Source organism: Puma concolor, chromosome E4 (genome assembly GCF_028749965.1).
Source record: "Puma concolor isolate L17-30 chromosome E4, mPumCon1.1.hap2, whole genome shotgun sequence".
NCBI classification, from domain to species: domain Eukaryota; kingdom Metazoa; phylum Chordata; class Mammalia; order Carnivora; family Felidae; genus Puma; species Puma concolor.
Window position 1 is genome coordinate 22074417 of NC_141683.1, and position 16575 is coordinate 22090991.

Sequence of the window (16575 nt, forward strand, 5' to 3'; positions counted from 1 at the left end):
AAACAGTCACAATCATTTGAAGTTCCTGTTGGGAAATTTAAATTTTCAAATTCCTGTTGGGAAATCGATTTTTATTTCTATGGAGAGAAAATGTGGTAGTCACTTCATCCTTAAGGATATGGGAATGGCTTTTCTTGACATTAGGATATTCCCAAATCCAGGAGTTATATGTTTTCTTACTTCCTACTTTCTGTATGTTGCTTAAGTTTTTAGAATCAAATCATAGATCATTATTACCCAAATCCCTTGCCATTCTGAATAATGTAAATAATATATATTACAAAGCTTCAAGTCAACCAGTAATTTATTTAGCACTACCTCCTCCCCCAGTATCACACTAAATGAAAGGATAACAGATGCGTGACTATGTATATCCTCTGTCCATGGAAGAAATTCTTAATTGGTCAAGACACACAAAACTTGATCTTGGATCTTTTTCAACATGTGTTTCAGGTGATTATTCACATTTAACCTGAGTTAATACTTGAGGTGAAAACTAAGGTACTATTAAGTGCTAATAGTGGATAGAAAAAAGTTATCAATTTGGACTAACTTTGGGATAGATCAGACTGACTTAAAGAAATGAAATGTATGGTAATAAGATATCTAATTACAAGTGGAAGCCAACTCTGAACTAGGTATAGCAGATGCCGTTGACAATCTGCCAATGTCTCTTTGGCTACCTGAGTTTTCTTGCAGTTGTGGAAAACTCCCATCCCGTGATAGTTTCCCACCTTAGGTACACCTGCATTCTCCCCTTTCTCTGCCTGAGGGTTTCCTCCAGTGTTACTAGAGCTTACTCACTTGAAAGCTAAACCAGAAAGCTTGAGGGAGCTAACCGTCTGGGAGGCAACCTTCAGTCAATGGTGACGGGAGTGGTAGACAAATGCCCCAGACTCCCTGTTCTTTGGTGGGAGGGTCCTGATGTTTGTCTCACAAGGTTTCTCAGAAGGTCTCCAGCAAGATTAAGCCCCTCTTGCTTTTTATTGGCACTTCTCTCTTCCCTGTCTCATGTTCCTAACTTCCTAACATGTCTTCCTGGGTTTACCTCCCAAACAATCTGTCCACCTCTAAGTCTTTATTTTAGGGTCTGCGTTTAGAGGATCCAAAATTAAGATTCCAGGCTAAATATTATAGGAACCATTTTATAAGTGAATAATTTTTATAATCAATATCACTTTTTAATGTATATAGGGGAGTCATTGATATTATTCACTTACTCTCCTTGTGGGAAGATTGTACAACCCTACTCTGTTGAATTTAGGAGTGGCCATAAGACATGCTTTGGCTAATGAATTGTGGGTGGAAGTGGCACCACTTCCTAACAAAGGTTTATGAGCTAGCTCATGGTTTTCCATATCTCTTTTCCCTCTGCCATAAGGCAGTCAAAATTCCAGATGAAGCTACTCTATCAGCACTGAGCCCAGGTATGAAGATGACAGATATGAGCAGAGTTTCCACTGAAGTATAATGAACATATACAATGAATAAGAAATAGACTTTGTTCTTGTAAATCACAGAGATTTTGGAGTAATTTATTGCCTTAGCATAGCTTAGGTTAAATTGGCTAATAAAGAATTTTTTTTAAAATAATGCGGTCCAGTGGTTCTCAATCTTGGTTAATCATAAGATTTACTAGTACATCTTTTCACTTATAGATTTAAACTTATTATAATTCAGTAGGCTTGGGTCAGAAAGTTAAGGGTACTTTGTATTTTAAAATCTCTCCAGATGGTTCTAATGATCTCACTGTTTGAAACACAACCATTTTGCTTAGTTTATTTTTTCATTTTGCTTATTTTAAAGGAGGAGACTGACAGCTTGAAAAGTTGTCTATTCTTTTAAATAATTTATTAAAAATACTATGTGATACAGGTTGGAGTTTGAGTTATTTATAAAATCTTTTCTTCTAAAGAGCAAAAGAGCAAACTTAATTGTATACCTGAATAAAGGCAAAATCTGAATTAGTATTATCCAAATTAGTAAAGTTTAATTGTGTGTCATATATAGGCCATCTGGGTTCAAACCTAATCAAAAATTATAAATGCAGCATGTTACTAAAGCCATTAGTAGGCCAGAAAGGCTAAGAGTAGTAGGGTTTTAATAACTGAAAGTAAATTTGTTGCATAGATATGCACATAAAAATAAAATCTTTGCCCTTGCTATTAACAGATTATGGGTCCACAAGGAGAATTTGCCTTGGAGACTGAGAGATCAAGTTAAAGGTGGTTCAAAAGCATCTGATGAAATTTTCTAGCATCACACCTTGCAACTATGTACCATTCATTTGTCTGGGTCACTGTATATGTTTAAGCTGTAGAAATTACTTATATAATTCTACTTTTTAAAAACATTTATTTATTTATTTTGAGAGAGAGCATGTGTGTGCACAAACAAGGAAGGGGCTAAAAGAATGGAAGAGAGAATCCCAAGCAGGTTCTGCTCTGTCAGTGCTGAGCTCAATCTCATGAATGGTGAGATCACGACCTGAGCAGAAATCGAGTTGGACATTTAGCCAACTGAGCTACCTGGGCGCCCCAATTCAATTTTACTTTTTACCCCATATGTATTCTGGGGAAGGCATCTTAATAGATGCTGCTGGTATCATAAATTCCAAGGGGGAGATGATGGAGGTAAAATATTGGCCCACATATGATGGTAATATAAGGCAGAATACAGTAATTATAATAAGAAAGGAGCACCCTATATACCAATGTGGGTTGCTCGCTAATCTGCTGCTGCAAGGGAACTTCAGTCTTCAGGGACTCTCACATCATTGTTCAACTTAGATTTCATAGTCAAGGATATTGTTGAATGTGTGCCATAGGACCCACAGCTGCCCAGACAGCTCTGGAAGGGGAGTTCTATTCCCATCTTACTTTCTCACTACCACTCATATTAGCTCCTTGCAATCTAGCATTTCATACTACCTTATTTCTCAGACTGACCTCTTCAAAGTTCACCAAGGAATCACACAATTCTTAACCCCTCCAGCTTTAGACACTATTGACAAATCTCATCTTGAAACTTGTTTGTTTTAGATTTTACAGTACTATGGTATTCATTACATGTCTATCACATATTCGCCTTGTGCTTTAGGGATATAACAATAAGAACTTTCATTTACTGAGCACTTGCTACATTCCAGGGGCTATGTATCTTTCTATCTCTCCATTTATCTACCTAGATATACAAGATATAGATATAAATAAAATTTTATTTATCTATTTATTGATTCAAAACTTACAATGATCCACTGAAGCAGCTGTTATCTCCACTTTCCATGTGAGGAAATTGATATTTAGAGAGGTTCAGTTCTTATGCATGGTCACACAAATAATTATCAGGGGTAAGACTCAAACCTATGTTGCATTCTAAACTTGTGCTCTTTAACAACACATTGGGGTCTCAGGATCTCTTACTCTTACAAAGTATTAACAAGAGGTGCCTGGGTGGCTCAGTCAGTTAAGCGTCCAACTCTTGACTTTTGCTCAAGTCATGATCTCACAGTTTGTGAATTTGAGCCCCACCTTTGGCTTTGTGCTGACAGCACAGAACCTGCTTGGGATTCTCTCTCTCTCCCTCTGGCTCGTGCTCTCTCCCCCGCCCTCACTGGCATGCGTGCACATTCTCTCTCTCAAAATAAATAAATAAACTTAAAAATAAAGTATTAACAATCTCAGGGGTTTTGTTTATGTTATATCTCTTTGATACTTATAATAAAACTTAAAATGAAAATTTAAGAATATTCATTAATTCATTTAAAAATAATAAACCCATTATGCATTGACATATTGTTATGGGAAATAACTCTTCCTAAACAAGCACTGTAGTGAAAAAAGTGGCATTGCTTCACATTTTTACAACTCTTCTTAGTGACTGGTTTAATTGAAGATAGTTGGATTCTCCTATCTGTTTCTGCATTCAGTCTGTTTCTGTATGATGTTTTGGTTGAAGTATATGAAGATACGCTAGCTTCACACAGATATGTAGATGGAAAAGTGAGGAGTAATGTAATAGGATTTTCAGATAATTGTGGATTTCCTCCTTTAATAGTACACAAACATTCAACAAATGGAGGTTTCTTAAAGGTTAGCTGCTATGTGGCATCTGAAACTTCTTGTGCTCTTTTATATTAAAATGCATTGGCCTATTTTGCATTTTGAATGGATCTTTTACCTGTGTGTGAAGCTGGTCCAAGGCTTCACTTACACCACTGCCCTTTCTAACATTCCAAAAAAACAAAACAAATTATGAAGCATGAAACTAAACACAAATTTGTTTGAAAACAGCAAGTTTCTAAAGTAAATTAATGAGAGCTGATGATAAAACTGTAGACAATTTAAGGAAATTTCTGACTTTTTAAAATGATTTATTTAGTTTTGAGAGAGACAGAGAGAGCTCGAGTGTGGGGGGAGGGCAGAAAGGGAGGGAGACAGAGGATCTGAAGTGGCTTCTGTGCTGACAGCACAGAGTCCACTGTGGGGCTTGAACTCACAGACTATGAGATCATGACCTGACCTGAAGTCAGATGCTTAACCAAGTGAGCCACCCAGGAATCTTGGGAAATTTCTGGTTTTTATGCTTATTAAATCAGATTGTGGACTTGGAACCATCTTGATGGTTCTATGAGGCTGATAACATACTATTTCCTAGATGCTGATGTATTCACTATATTTGGGTTAAATATAAGTAGCTGTTCATCTTTTGCCATTAACCATCTAATCTTTATTGCCATTGATAGTTTACAAATGCTTCAGGTCAAGGCTATCGAGTTCTAATTTTATTTTGGCAGCATCTTAAAAATCTAACTTTGCCCATCTATGGCTGCTTTCCACCAAGCCATTCAGCCTAGGTGATAGTTCTCTTCTATAGTTTCTCTCTCTTTCAGAGAATGGAGACTTCTTCATCCTCATTAATACTGTTAAAGCTATTGAAGATAAACGTTTTCCTACAATGGAGCAAATAATTTTTATTTTATTTATTTTTTTAATTAAAAATTTTTGAAAATTCATTTGAGAGAGGGAGAGAACATGAGAGCAGGGGAGAAGGGAAGATGGAGAGAGAGAGAGAGAGAGAAAGAGAGAGAGAGAGAGAGAGAGAATCTTAAGCAGGCTCCATGCTCAGTGTGAGCCTGACAGGGGGCTCGATCCCACCACCTTCAGATTACAACCTGAGCTGAAATCAAGAGTTGGATGCTCAGCCGACTGAGCCACCCAGGCATCCCTGATTTTTTTTTAATTTAAATGATATATATGTCATGAGTAAATGTAAATTTGATAAGGGCTGAAGCCCACACATTAATGGATTCCTACCGCAGGGATAAATTTATGACCATTTTTTATATCAGAATATTTTCCACTCTCTAATTGTAAAGAAATTAAAGATATAGTTTTCAGCAAGATATCACATGTGTTGACCAAAATATAATAATTGCTCATGAAGAGGTAAAAGCATGCTACAATTTCTATGATTTGGTTAGTTCTTATATGCCTTATTTTGACTCAAGAGACAAATGTCTGTCATCTTTACGTATTCTTGGGGCTTGACAATGACAAAAGGAGACTGGTTTTATAACTAACTTGCAAAAGTGCATAAAACACAAGACATGTATAGAGTGTTGTTTACCTTTGAAAACATTATGTGTTCAATGTTCTCTCAAATGTGTATATATGTGAATCAAGTCCCTCCTTTCACTGTGAGTTGATCAAATACATCCCCTCCCATCCACAGTTTTGCTTTCTGCAGTTTCAGTGACCAGGGTCAGCCACAGTCCAGAAGCAGTTCATCCTCTTTCTGATGGAGCTTCAGAAGGTCAATAGTAGCCTAATGCTGCATCACAATGCCTACATCATTTCCTCACTTCATCTCATCATGTTTAGATATTTTATCGTCTCACATCATCACAAGAAGTACCATATAGTAAGATACTTTGAGAGAGATCACGTTCACATAACTTCTATTACAGTACGTTGTTTTAATTGTTCTATTTTATTATTATTTATTGTGTTTTTATCTCTTACTGTGCCTAATTTATAATTAAACTCTATCGTAGGTATGTAGGCATAGGAAAAAACATAGGATGTATAGGGTTCAGGATTACCTGTGGTTTCAGGCATCCACTGATGGGAGTCTCAGGAAGTATCTCCCACGAATAAAGGGGACTACTGTGTATGCAAAACTCTCTACTTCTTTGTTCTTTAGCAAGGCACAACTCTGAATATGTTTATAAAAGCCTCTCTTGCTGGCCTCTGTGGAATTAGTAAATCATGTTGATAGCAGAAACTTTACATTTTCAAGATACTTCCTCAGTACCCTTGTTTTTTCTTTAGGTGGTAAACCCAGATGGAACCAAATAGGGAGATTTATTTGAACAGAGAATATTGATCTCAGCTTGTCCAAGACTTTTCTTACACCTCTGCCCTTTATGATGTTTCCATGAGCTCTTTGGTGAATGGGATTGCATAGGAGTCCTTGCTTTCATGACTTCGGATGCTTTCTACTGTCATCTTTTTTCTAAGGTTCTTGAGGAGCCTTTAAAGGTGAGAAGGAATGCAGCCCATTGAAGGGGTAACTCCTTCACCCTTCTATAGATAGCTAACTTCAGATCCTTTTTAAAGACTGCTCATATCTCACCTCCTCCAGGAAATCTTTTACTGTCATCTCTCCCCTCTTCTGCTGAGCTGTGTCCCTCCTGTAGCATCTTTCACCTGTCTCCATGATAGCAAAACCCTTACACTGTGGGAAAATACATCATAATTGTCTTTCTGGATCTTGACAGAGAATTTTCCTTCATTTGTTTATCTCTGGTGCCTGGTGACATGTCTGGTAGTCAGTGATATGATTCAGTGGTGCTAAGGTGATCTCATAGTACCAGTTGAGTAGTCTGTTAAAAGTCATGGCTTGGACTTTGTGTTTTCAGAAAGTTCAGTGAGGTAATGCTGGAGCTGGGCTGAAGGAAAGAAGGAAGCTAAACAGTTTTTTAGTGAACCTAATACTGCCTAAATACTTGTGTAGCAAAGTCTGTGGGGGAAAAATGTTAGTTGCTAGGATAGATGAATTCAATTTCATACTTCAAGGTAAGAATATCTTGGTGGGGCAATGGGGTTATATATTATCTGATACTATTTTCTTACATCAAATGTTCTATTTCAGCTCCATTATATACAGCCTATTTATTATGGTAATAAAGAATAAAAAATCTCCTTTAGATTGCTCTCAGTTTTGGAAGGACTAGGGATGGGGGAGTGGATTTTTCCATTATGTCATGGTAGGAAAGAAGTATATCACATATACTTGAATCTTCAGGCTCATTGAGAGGCTGCTTCCTGGGATTCTTTCACACCCAAGTAAAGAGCTTGTTTGCCACATTTATAATACTATAGTGAAATCTGGGATTTACATTTTCTGCTTTTATAATACACTGTTGTCTTTTAAGAATTATTAAATAAATATAAATTTTAAATATTGACTTCTTGGGAATGAGTACAATAAGAAGCACATAGAAAGTGTCCCATAAATACTTATAAATATTTTTTTTAGAGATTTACCCAGAGCAGCCATATGGTAGTTCTTTTTCTCCAATGATTAATGGTAACTTTTTCTTCTTATATCCCCATCTCGTCATCCAACACGATCTTAAAACACTGCATTTGGATAAGATCATCTGGAAGATCTACACTTTTAACAGCTTTCTTTTGTTCTGGCTGCCTCCTATGGGTTCTTTATTCTTAGAGTAGAATCTCGGGAAATCTGTGGATATAGCTAAGGCTGAAAGACTCTCAAAGAATAATCTTGTCTACATATTGGCAATGAGGAGGAGCTCATCAAAACCAAATTTAATGTGACCAATTCCAAAGAGGTCACTTGATAATAGTGCTTTTCACTTTGGGTAGGCATAAACCTAGTCCAGGTATTTCCATCTTCATCTCATTGCCTCAGCCAAATTCCTTGATTTGATTTGATCTTTCATAAATATGATATGTCTGTGGAGAAAGGTGAGGGTTGAGGTCTTAAGCAACACACTAGGGTGTTGGGATGTTAAAACTATATACCTCAGACAGTGGTTTGACTTTGAAGAGACTATCATGAAAAGATTGGAAAAGTGGTTGAAATCAATTTAGTTATTCTTTGTTCTGCAGTGTAGAATATACAGTTCACAGTACTCTGGTAAAAATATTTTGAAATAAGCAGTTTGTTAGGAGTGTGAATGACACTTAGCACTAAGTCATAAAAAAATCTAAAAAAACCCAACCCAAGAAAAGTCACCCCAATTTAGCCATAAGTCATGTAAGCACTGAGGTGCAACTATTTTAAGAATAGATATGCATACTGAATTTCTTCTCACAGATCCTCTTGTGAATTAAGCTCTGATATCTCATTTTTAGATCTTGTTTAAGCTGGCTTAACACTAATGAGTAAAAGTGCTGAACTAGCTTTGTATGAGTATTCTCATTGTGTATTTCCTAGGGCAGTGCTTTATATGAGATTTTTACAACAAAACGGTTTCCATTTGGGTGCCCACAGAAACAGATTCTGAGACCGTTTCCTAATGCAAAGTAATTTATTTGAGAAATGTATGAAACACCATTTTGGAAATGTGGAAGTGAGACAGGGAAGAGAAGGCAGCCAGTATTAGGTATTATCAAGTCATTTACTACTAATGTCTGCTGGCACTTAATCCCAGAGGAAAATCTGGGAAATGGTGTAGAATATACATCCCAGAGATCTCTGACCCCAGGGATGTGGAATATCTCTATCTGTATTGGTCAGCTTGGGCTCTCATAACAAAATATCATAGACTGGGTGGCTTAAGCAAGGGGAATTTGTTTCTCACAGTTCTGAAGGCTGAGAAGTCCAAGATGAAGGTGCAGGATGATTCAGTTCCCCAGTAAGGACCTGCTTCCTGCCTTGCAGGTAGCCACCTTCTCACTGTGTGAGGACAGAGTGTGCTGACAGAGAGAGAGAGAGAGAGAGAGATAGTAAGCAAGCTCTCTGGTGTCTCACATAGGGTCACTAATTCCATCATAAGGGCCCCATCCTCATGACATTATCTAAACCTAATTACCTTCTAAAGGCCCCATCTCCAAATATTATCACATTGGTGTTTAAGGATTTAACATACCATTTTGCATTGGGTTGGTGGGGGTGGGGGGACACAATTCAGGCATAATAATATACCTAACTCTCTCTTTCCATCTCTATACATCTCTATCTTTATCTCTATCACATCTACCTACCTACATTGTCTCTCTCTTTCTCCTTCTTTACCTCTCCCTCTTTCTCGAGGGAGCTGTGTATTAATTCTCCACTCCCACCAGTCAGTGGAGGAAGGCTGCTCCAGAGGTTAATTCCAGAAACTCCTGTCTCACTCTTTGCTCAGGCAGAATGGGCTCTCATTAGCTTCAGAGAAAAGTCGTTAGACAATGAGACTCAGACAGGTAGGTGAAAGTTGGCCCACAGACACTGAAAGTGCCAGCGTAAGTTGTTACCCCTGTGGGACTTACTCTGCATTTACTATACTAACTGGTTTCTGAGATGGCATTCCTATGTTACCCATTCAAAGTATGAAACTTAAAGGTTTGTGTTTTAAAATACAAGTAAATGTAAAATGTGCATTTTGTTTCATAATATATTTAGAATTATAAAAATAATGTTAAAAATTACTTATAAGTTGAATAAAGTTAACTTTTTCCTTCAACATAAAAATTCTTTGAAAGAAAAAGAATGTCTTAGCCTGGTTTCCCTTGGAAGCAGAGGCTAAGACAAGTCTTGCCTGTAAGTAGTTTATTTAATTGCAGGAGCCAGAGAGATGTGAAATAAGAAAGGAAAGCTAAAATAAAGGTAAGTTATCAAGTTGGCTATTGGTGTAGGTTGACTGGTGATTATCTTGCTGGGATTTTCTGAGGAATGAAATACCTTTCAAAACTGTCCATGCAGGACTGAGAAATGGAAGTCTTAATCCATCATCTCTATGGTCGATCGTAGTCCCATAGGGACTAACTGTGTTCTCCCCAAGGTAGTACCTGCCTGAGCCATGATCAGGTGCAGAAAAGTCCTGGGGCAAGAGCAAGGGGTAAGAAGTACAGGCTAGTGGGTCATTCTTAGGTTACATTTGAGGAAGTTGGTTTCTGAAGCCTGAAGAGAAATGATTGCTGTAATAGTGGCTGAAATGAGGATGTGTGTATGTGTGTATGTGTGTGTGTGTGTGCATGTGTGAGTGGGGGTGGCTAAGAAGATGTGTAATGGTGCACATGAAGTACCAATACAGTGATGCTTCAGGAACATGAGACTAGGAGTTGGGGACGTTAAAGAGCATGCTCTAGGGTGTTGTGTGGAGTTATTGATACATCATCCCTTTGCCAAGATCCAGGACTCCTTTGCTGAATTCAGATGCTTTCACACTGTGTAGTTTCTGTCAAAAAAAAAAGGAGGGGTTCAAATGCATTCTTTCCTTCACTTCACAAATACCTATTAATTTTATATTGTTATATAAATTTAATTTGTTAGTCCCTCAAAGTTATTTATTAGAGTTGCAATAATTACGACTATTTGGATTTGTTAATAAAGATTCAAAATATAAAAATCATTTTTCTTTCAAAATATAAATTCTCATTAATATTATGAAAACATATAGGTATATGCTATATAAAAGAGAACAGAAAATCTATTTATAAGTAGTCTTCAATTTGAGTCTTTCCCCATCATGCCCACATCTTTCACTATTTGTTGGTAGTGGAGTTCTGCTTTTTCACTATCCACATAAGGAGAGATGATGAAGAGATAGTCTACCCCGAGCTCTGCCAGCAGCTATGCTCCTTCCAATCACAGATTCAGAGGGAACTGGGAGAAACATTTATTAGAGTGAGTATTTAATGCGTGGTGTCATAAAGTAATCAATCCCACATCAGCTGCTATTGTCCATCTTAGTAATCTGTGCAATGGGCAGGCACAATAGTGGACCCAGTGGAAATGAAAGGAAAGCCACTGATCAAAGAATGCCTTTTTTTTTCATTACAGAAATTCATAAAATGCACATAAATATACATTTAAATATTTGATTTAATCATTTGGTTTTGTTGCTGTAAATACATTTTGTGTTTCATTACATCAAGCACAGACGTCTTTTTAAATCAAGATTCTAGAAAGCCTTTCAACTTGTGTGATTTGAAGAAAGACACTGGTACTGTTTTTTAGTAATTCCTGATAATTATTTCTATTGAGTTCTAGTGAAGAGAATTAGAAAATATCCCCTTACTTGAGGCTGCTTCAAATCAGAAGGTATATAGGACTTCCTCATCCGTAAAATAGGTATAATAATTGTGTCTTTGGTTTAATATACATAATGGGATTAGAGCAATACTTGGCACTTAGTAAGCTCTCAGCAAATGTTAGTTATTAATCTTATTATGTTTGTGTACTACAACCTGGGCTGTTGAATACTTATCTAAATCTAGGTAGTAAAAACATCCTAACATTCCAAGAAAATAGCAAGCTACATAAAGATGTCATTAACAGCACAATAACTGTCTTTAAACCCAAAACTTTAAAATCAAGGATAATGTACAATTGAAAAAACTAATAGGGCAATTCTAGGACATAGCCTCAATAATCCCTCAGATATTCTCAATGTGTGTATTCCAAATGAAACCTATCATGTACCAATTCCTTCATTTATTCAGCAGATCTTTAGTGAGTTCCTACGATGTGCCCAAGCATTAGATGTAGAAGATTCATCAGTAATTAAGACAGATTCTCTGATGTCAGTGACCTTAAACTGTAATGAGAAAGACAAGACAATGAAAAAATAAGTAAACATAAAAACAAGGTAATTATGGACTGTAATAAGGATTTAAGAAAAACAGAGTGATGATATAGACAGTAGCAGTAAGAGGCCATTCTAGATGGAGATCAGGGAAGCCTTCTCTGAGGTGGTGACATCCATGCCAAACTTTAAGGATAAGAACAAGCCAGTCAAGTGCAATGGTGGGGGCAGAGAGGAAGGACTGGAAGAATTTCAAGTAGAAAGACGAGCAACTGCAAAGGCTTAAAAGTAAGAAAAGGTTTGGTGTGTTCAAGCAATAGGAAGACCATGTACTTGGGCTATGGTGACTAAAGGTGAAAACTGGGTAGAGGGAGGTTGAAGAGGGGCACGAGCACATGGTTAGGAATTTGGCTTTATTTGGAGAGAAATGGGATGCCATTGGAGGGTTTTAAGTGAGAGGTAACATAATCTAACTTATGTTTTAAAATATCTGGCTGTTTTAGGGAGCATGGGTAGTTGGTGTTGTCAGAAGCGAGACGCAACAGAAAAGCAACTCAGAGACTCTGGAAGTGGTCCCAGGGAGAGATGGTGGTGTCTTGCAATATGGTGATAATACAAATGTAGAACAGTGAACTGACTTGAGATGCATTTTGGAGCTGGAACCAACAGGACTTGCAGACAGATTAGAAGGAATGGGGAAAGGAAAAATCATTGATTTTGGCTTTAATGATTCAGTGGATTGTGGTTCTGTCTCCTGAAATAGGAAAGAGTTGGAGGAAGAGCTATGTTTTCGTGTTGTGAGAGGCCTAATACACGTTCAAGAGGAGTTTTCAAGTAGGCATGGTGAGGTCCAGATTTAGATCTAGGTGTACATTTGGAAGTTGTTACTGTAGATGGGATTTAAAAGTGTGGGACTAAATGTGACCATCAAAGGACGCTGCTGAAAAAATAATTGTAATAAGAACATAAAAAATGAGCAAGGACTTGGCAACAAAAGTTTTTGGTGACTTAATAGATTGGAAAGTTTGCAGAGAGAATTGAAAATAAGGAAGCAGATATAGATGACTCATTCAAGGAGTTTTGCTGTGGAAAGAGGAGAAAATGAAAGTGTTTGCTGGACTGGGGAGTATGTGGTCAAGGGAGTTTTTGTTTTTTTAAGATGGGAGATAGAAAAAATATTTGCATTCTGATGGAAATGATCCAGCAGAAATAGTGGATGGATAGCAGTGCATGAGGAGATTCCTAAAGCTACAAAATCCTTGAGAAGGTGAGAGTGTTGGAGCAAAAGCACGTGTGGAAACAATTGTTTTTTAATAGGCGTAAAGACACTTTGGAAACTGAAAACAGGAAGCATGTGTAGAGTTGATGGTGGCACTATGATGGAATTCCGATCTGGTAGTTTCTATCTTTTTCAATGACTTTTAAGAAAGATCCTTATCTGAGAGGGTTTGAGAAGAGGTTTGCTGAGAGAGAAAATTAGGTAATTTTAGCAACAGGGACATGAAGTTATTTGGGAAGGATTGTAAAGTTGTTGGGAACAGATGACTGATCATTTTAGGTTTGTTATCATGAAGTTAAGGTGAAACCAATAAGCCAGTATATGATATTTGCTAGCACTAGCTAGCCACTGTGTGGCAGGCAGACAAAAGGAAGAGAGCAAAAAAGAATTGTTTCAGTTAAATACAATAAAGATATGACAAGGAATTTGAGAGAGTTTCCAGGAGTGTGATATAGTCATAGACCATGGGGTCTAACTTGAATGAGAAGGAAAGTGAAGACAGAAAAGACGTGATAAAGTAATGAGGCCATAGATGGAGATCACAGTGATGTAGAAGAATTGATGAAGTGGATGTTTTAGAGGGATTGACCTAGAAGGGAATGATCTGAGTTGACTGTTTTGAGTGGAGATTTTGGTGGTGATGCATTTACAGACAAATGCAAGGTCTCTGTTGTAACAGTAGGAGTGGATGGCTAAGGTGGAAGACGGGCAGATGAAAGTGAGATCAAAGACCTGGTAAATAAATCAGAGTTTTTGATGAGTCATCCACATGGCTGCTGAAATTCCAAGGAATGATGAATGGTGTAGGGATGGAAGGAATGTAGGTAGTCAAATAAAAATGTCTTCAATAAATGAGAGGTCCATATAAGTAGGACCATAGAGGAGAGAAACAAGAAGGTAGGTGGCATAGCATGATGGCATAGGTTCAGAGGAACTGTGGTCTTTAAAAGCTTTTGGAGAAATACATGGTTTAGAAGTAGCAATATGAATCAAAAAGGACACACGGGTATTTAGGCTTCTTTCCTGTCCCTGAGACAACTACAGGGAACAATTTCAAATTAGCATATGGGCAAAGGGGCATTCAGAGAAGAGTGAGTGAGTTTGTTATAGATCCAGAGTTTCAGAAGGCACAGTGGATGGGTGAGAAAGGGAGAGGAAGGGGTTAGTTAGGAGATGTAAGATACGCTGTCTGTCTTGTGGACACTGGATGTCTTTGGTTTTAGATAGTGATGGTTCTCTTATGAGACCCTACTGTGGTGATGGAGAACACAAATGTGTCATTGGCCCAACTGTTAGACCTTGATATACCTACAAAGAAAATTTATGTAAAAACCATGCTGTGACACAGAAGACTTTCATACACGTTTGAAAAGTTTGAACTACTACTTGTACTTGTGTGTATCATGCAGTGTTTGAATGGTAAAGTCTTAGGTTATGGCACTTAAGGAATCTCATAGGACTCCTGCTTCTCTCCTGTAGGGGATCAATTTTTAGGTTGAAGTCAACTTGGAAATTTCTCTTCTCACCAAGAGAAGTTGGGTTGAAGCTTAGAGAATGAAATTTTCAAGTTAGAATAGAAAGCACATTTCTACCAGCTGCTTATAAACTTTTTTTTTTTAAGATTCCATTGTAGAGGGCAAAACATCTCCTTAGAAAACAAGTGGGAGACAACTCTGTTATACTGAGTCTGAATTCTGAGTTTTTGTCGACATAGAGCCTGTATAAGCACTCTCATACAAGAAATTGGCCACATAACTTGCATGGGGAAAGAACAGCATGGGGTCAGGAAACAAAATGGACAATAAGAGAAAGAAGCAAGAGAGGTAAGAGGTTGGGGGCTTCATAAATTCTTAGTGAGGGAGTTTAATATTAGAATCTCATTGTTTATTTACAGGTTTTTTTTTTGCAATTATGCTAATGCATGTACAATAACCTTTTAAATTTTGATTTCATAATGTTGGGTTCAGTTAATCTCAACCACTTTTTGCTTTTCTTTCCCCCCTAGAGACTCAGGACAAAGAATATCTCCCGATACTGTTAAATGTAGTTATTTGGACTGAATTGAACTTACATGACAATTGCAGTCAAGATTCTGGAACTCAGAATGGGCAAACCAGGTAAGCCGTGCCAATTTTAGAATGTTGTTTTAATAAGGCTTATTCCTGTCTGGGTCGGCTGCATTTTACATATGCAATCTACTCAGGCTGTGAGTATGAAGAGTTATTGCCATGACAACCAGGACTGACTGACTTGTCTTTCAGAAATGGTAACAATTCAGCATGTTTGTAGATGATACCTGTGGTTCTCAAAGACTTTCTGGAAGGTCAAACAGTTTTGACAATGGTTCTCAGTGATGTAGAAAGACCACTCATAAGGAAAAATGTGAGTTAAGTTCAAGCCATGCCTCTCCATGAGCCAAATGTGGAACTTCAGGCAAATCTATAGAGGCTTCAGTTTCTTCACCCATTTAATAGGAAGTTGGAGGCTAGATTATATAGTCTTTAAGGTTGTTTATAGTTCTAAGTTTCTCTCATACCCTAGATTTACCTATTGTGAGAATATGGAGTTAGATAATTTATCTACTTACTCTGTAATCAAGTCATCATTTCTAAATATTTTGTGAACTCTTTTTTTGTCTTACCTTCAGAACCGACAACCTTTTCTCTGGATTTTGATTTAAAAAAGAACAAATTAAAACTCTTGGGGGTTAAAAATAATCCATGAAGAAGACAATTCTAAAAATTTTTTGAGCAATTGCAGCTTTATTGGTTAGAAAGGATAATTTTTTTTTTTTTTTTTTAATTTTTTTTTTTTCAACGTTTATTTATTTTTGGGACAGAGAGAGAGCACGAACGGGGGAGGGGCAGAGAGAGAGGGAGACACAGAATCGGAAACAGGCTCCAGGCTCTGAGCCATCAGCCCAGAGCCCGACGCGGGGCTCGAACTCACGGACCGCGAGATCGTGACCTGGCTGAAGTCGGACGCTTAACCGACTGCGCCACCCAGGCGCCCCAAGGATAATTTTTTTCAAAGTAATAGACTTGAATGGGTCAACTAATTTGATATAAATGTTTACACTGGAATTATTTTAAACATCAAAGCATGTACTTCAACCAGAAGTTGATTATTTTGATTATTGTTCACAACAGAAATATGAAGTAACCCTGCGTTGAGAATTTATTCTTTGTTTTTCCTGGTTGTGTGTAGTGGCTGGCAATCCATTTTAGTTATCAATTATATAGCAGCTATCTAACTCCTGAGTTTTATGTAATATAAAGCAATATTTCATAATGAATAGTTTTGTCTGTTTGCGTTCAAGTGCCCTATCTTTTCATTATTTGCAAAGCTAGCTGTGACAGTGAGGGAATTTAGTTTCAATAGTCAGATGTCCTCTTCATTCCAAAAAATAGATTGATCCACCTTTGATGTTTTTTTCTTCTTCTTCTTCTTCTTCTTTTTTTTTAACGTTTATTCACTTTTTGAGAGACAGAGACAGAGTGTGATGAGGGCAGGAGCAGAGAGAGAGGGAGAC

At 37.3% G+C, this 16575-nt stretch overlaps 1 long non-coding RNA gene across 7 annotated transcripts in view; it reads left to right on the top strand.

Moving 5' to 3' along the window:
- LOC147572492 (uncharacterized) overlaps positions 1-15827 on the top strand; it is a 165512-nt gene extending 149685 nt beyond the window's left edge. For all 7 annotated transcript variants that reach the window (XR_015246101.1, XR_015246104.1, XR_015246096.1 and 4 more), the window contains one exon: positions 15049-15827. This is a non-coding gene — a long non-coding RNA (uncharacterized LOC147572492). The remainder of the gene's footprint in view (positions 1-15048) is intronic.
- Positions 15828-16575: the final 748 nt, after the last annotated feature.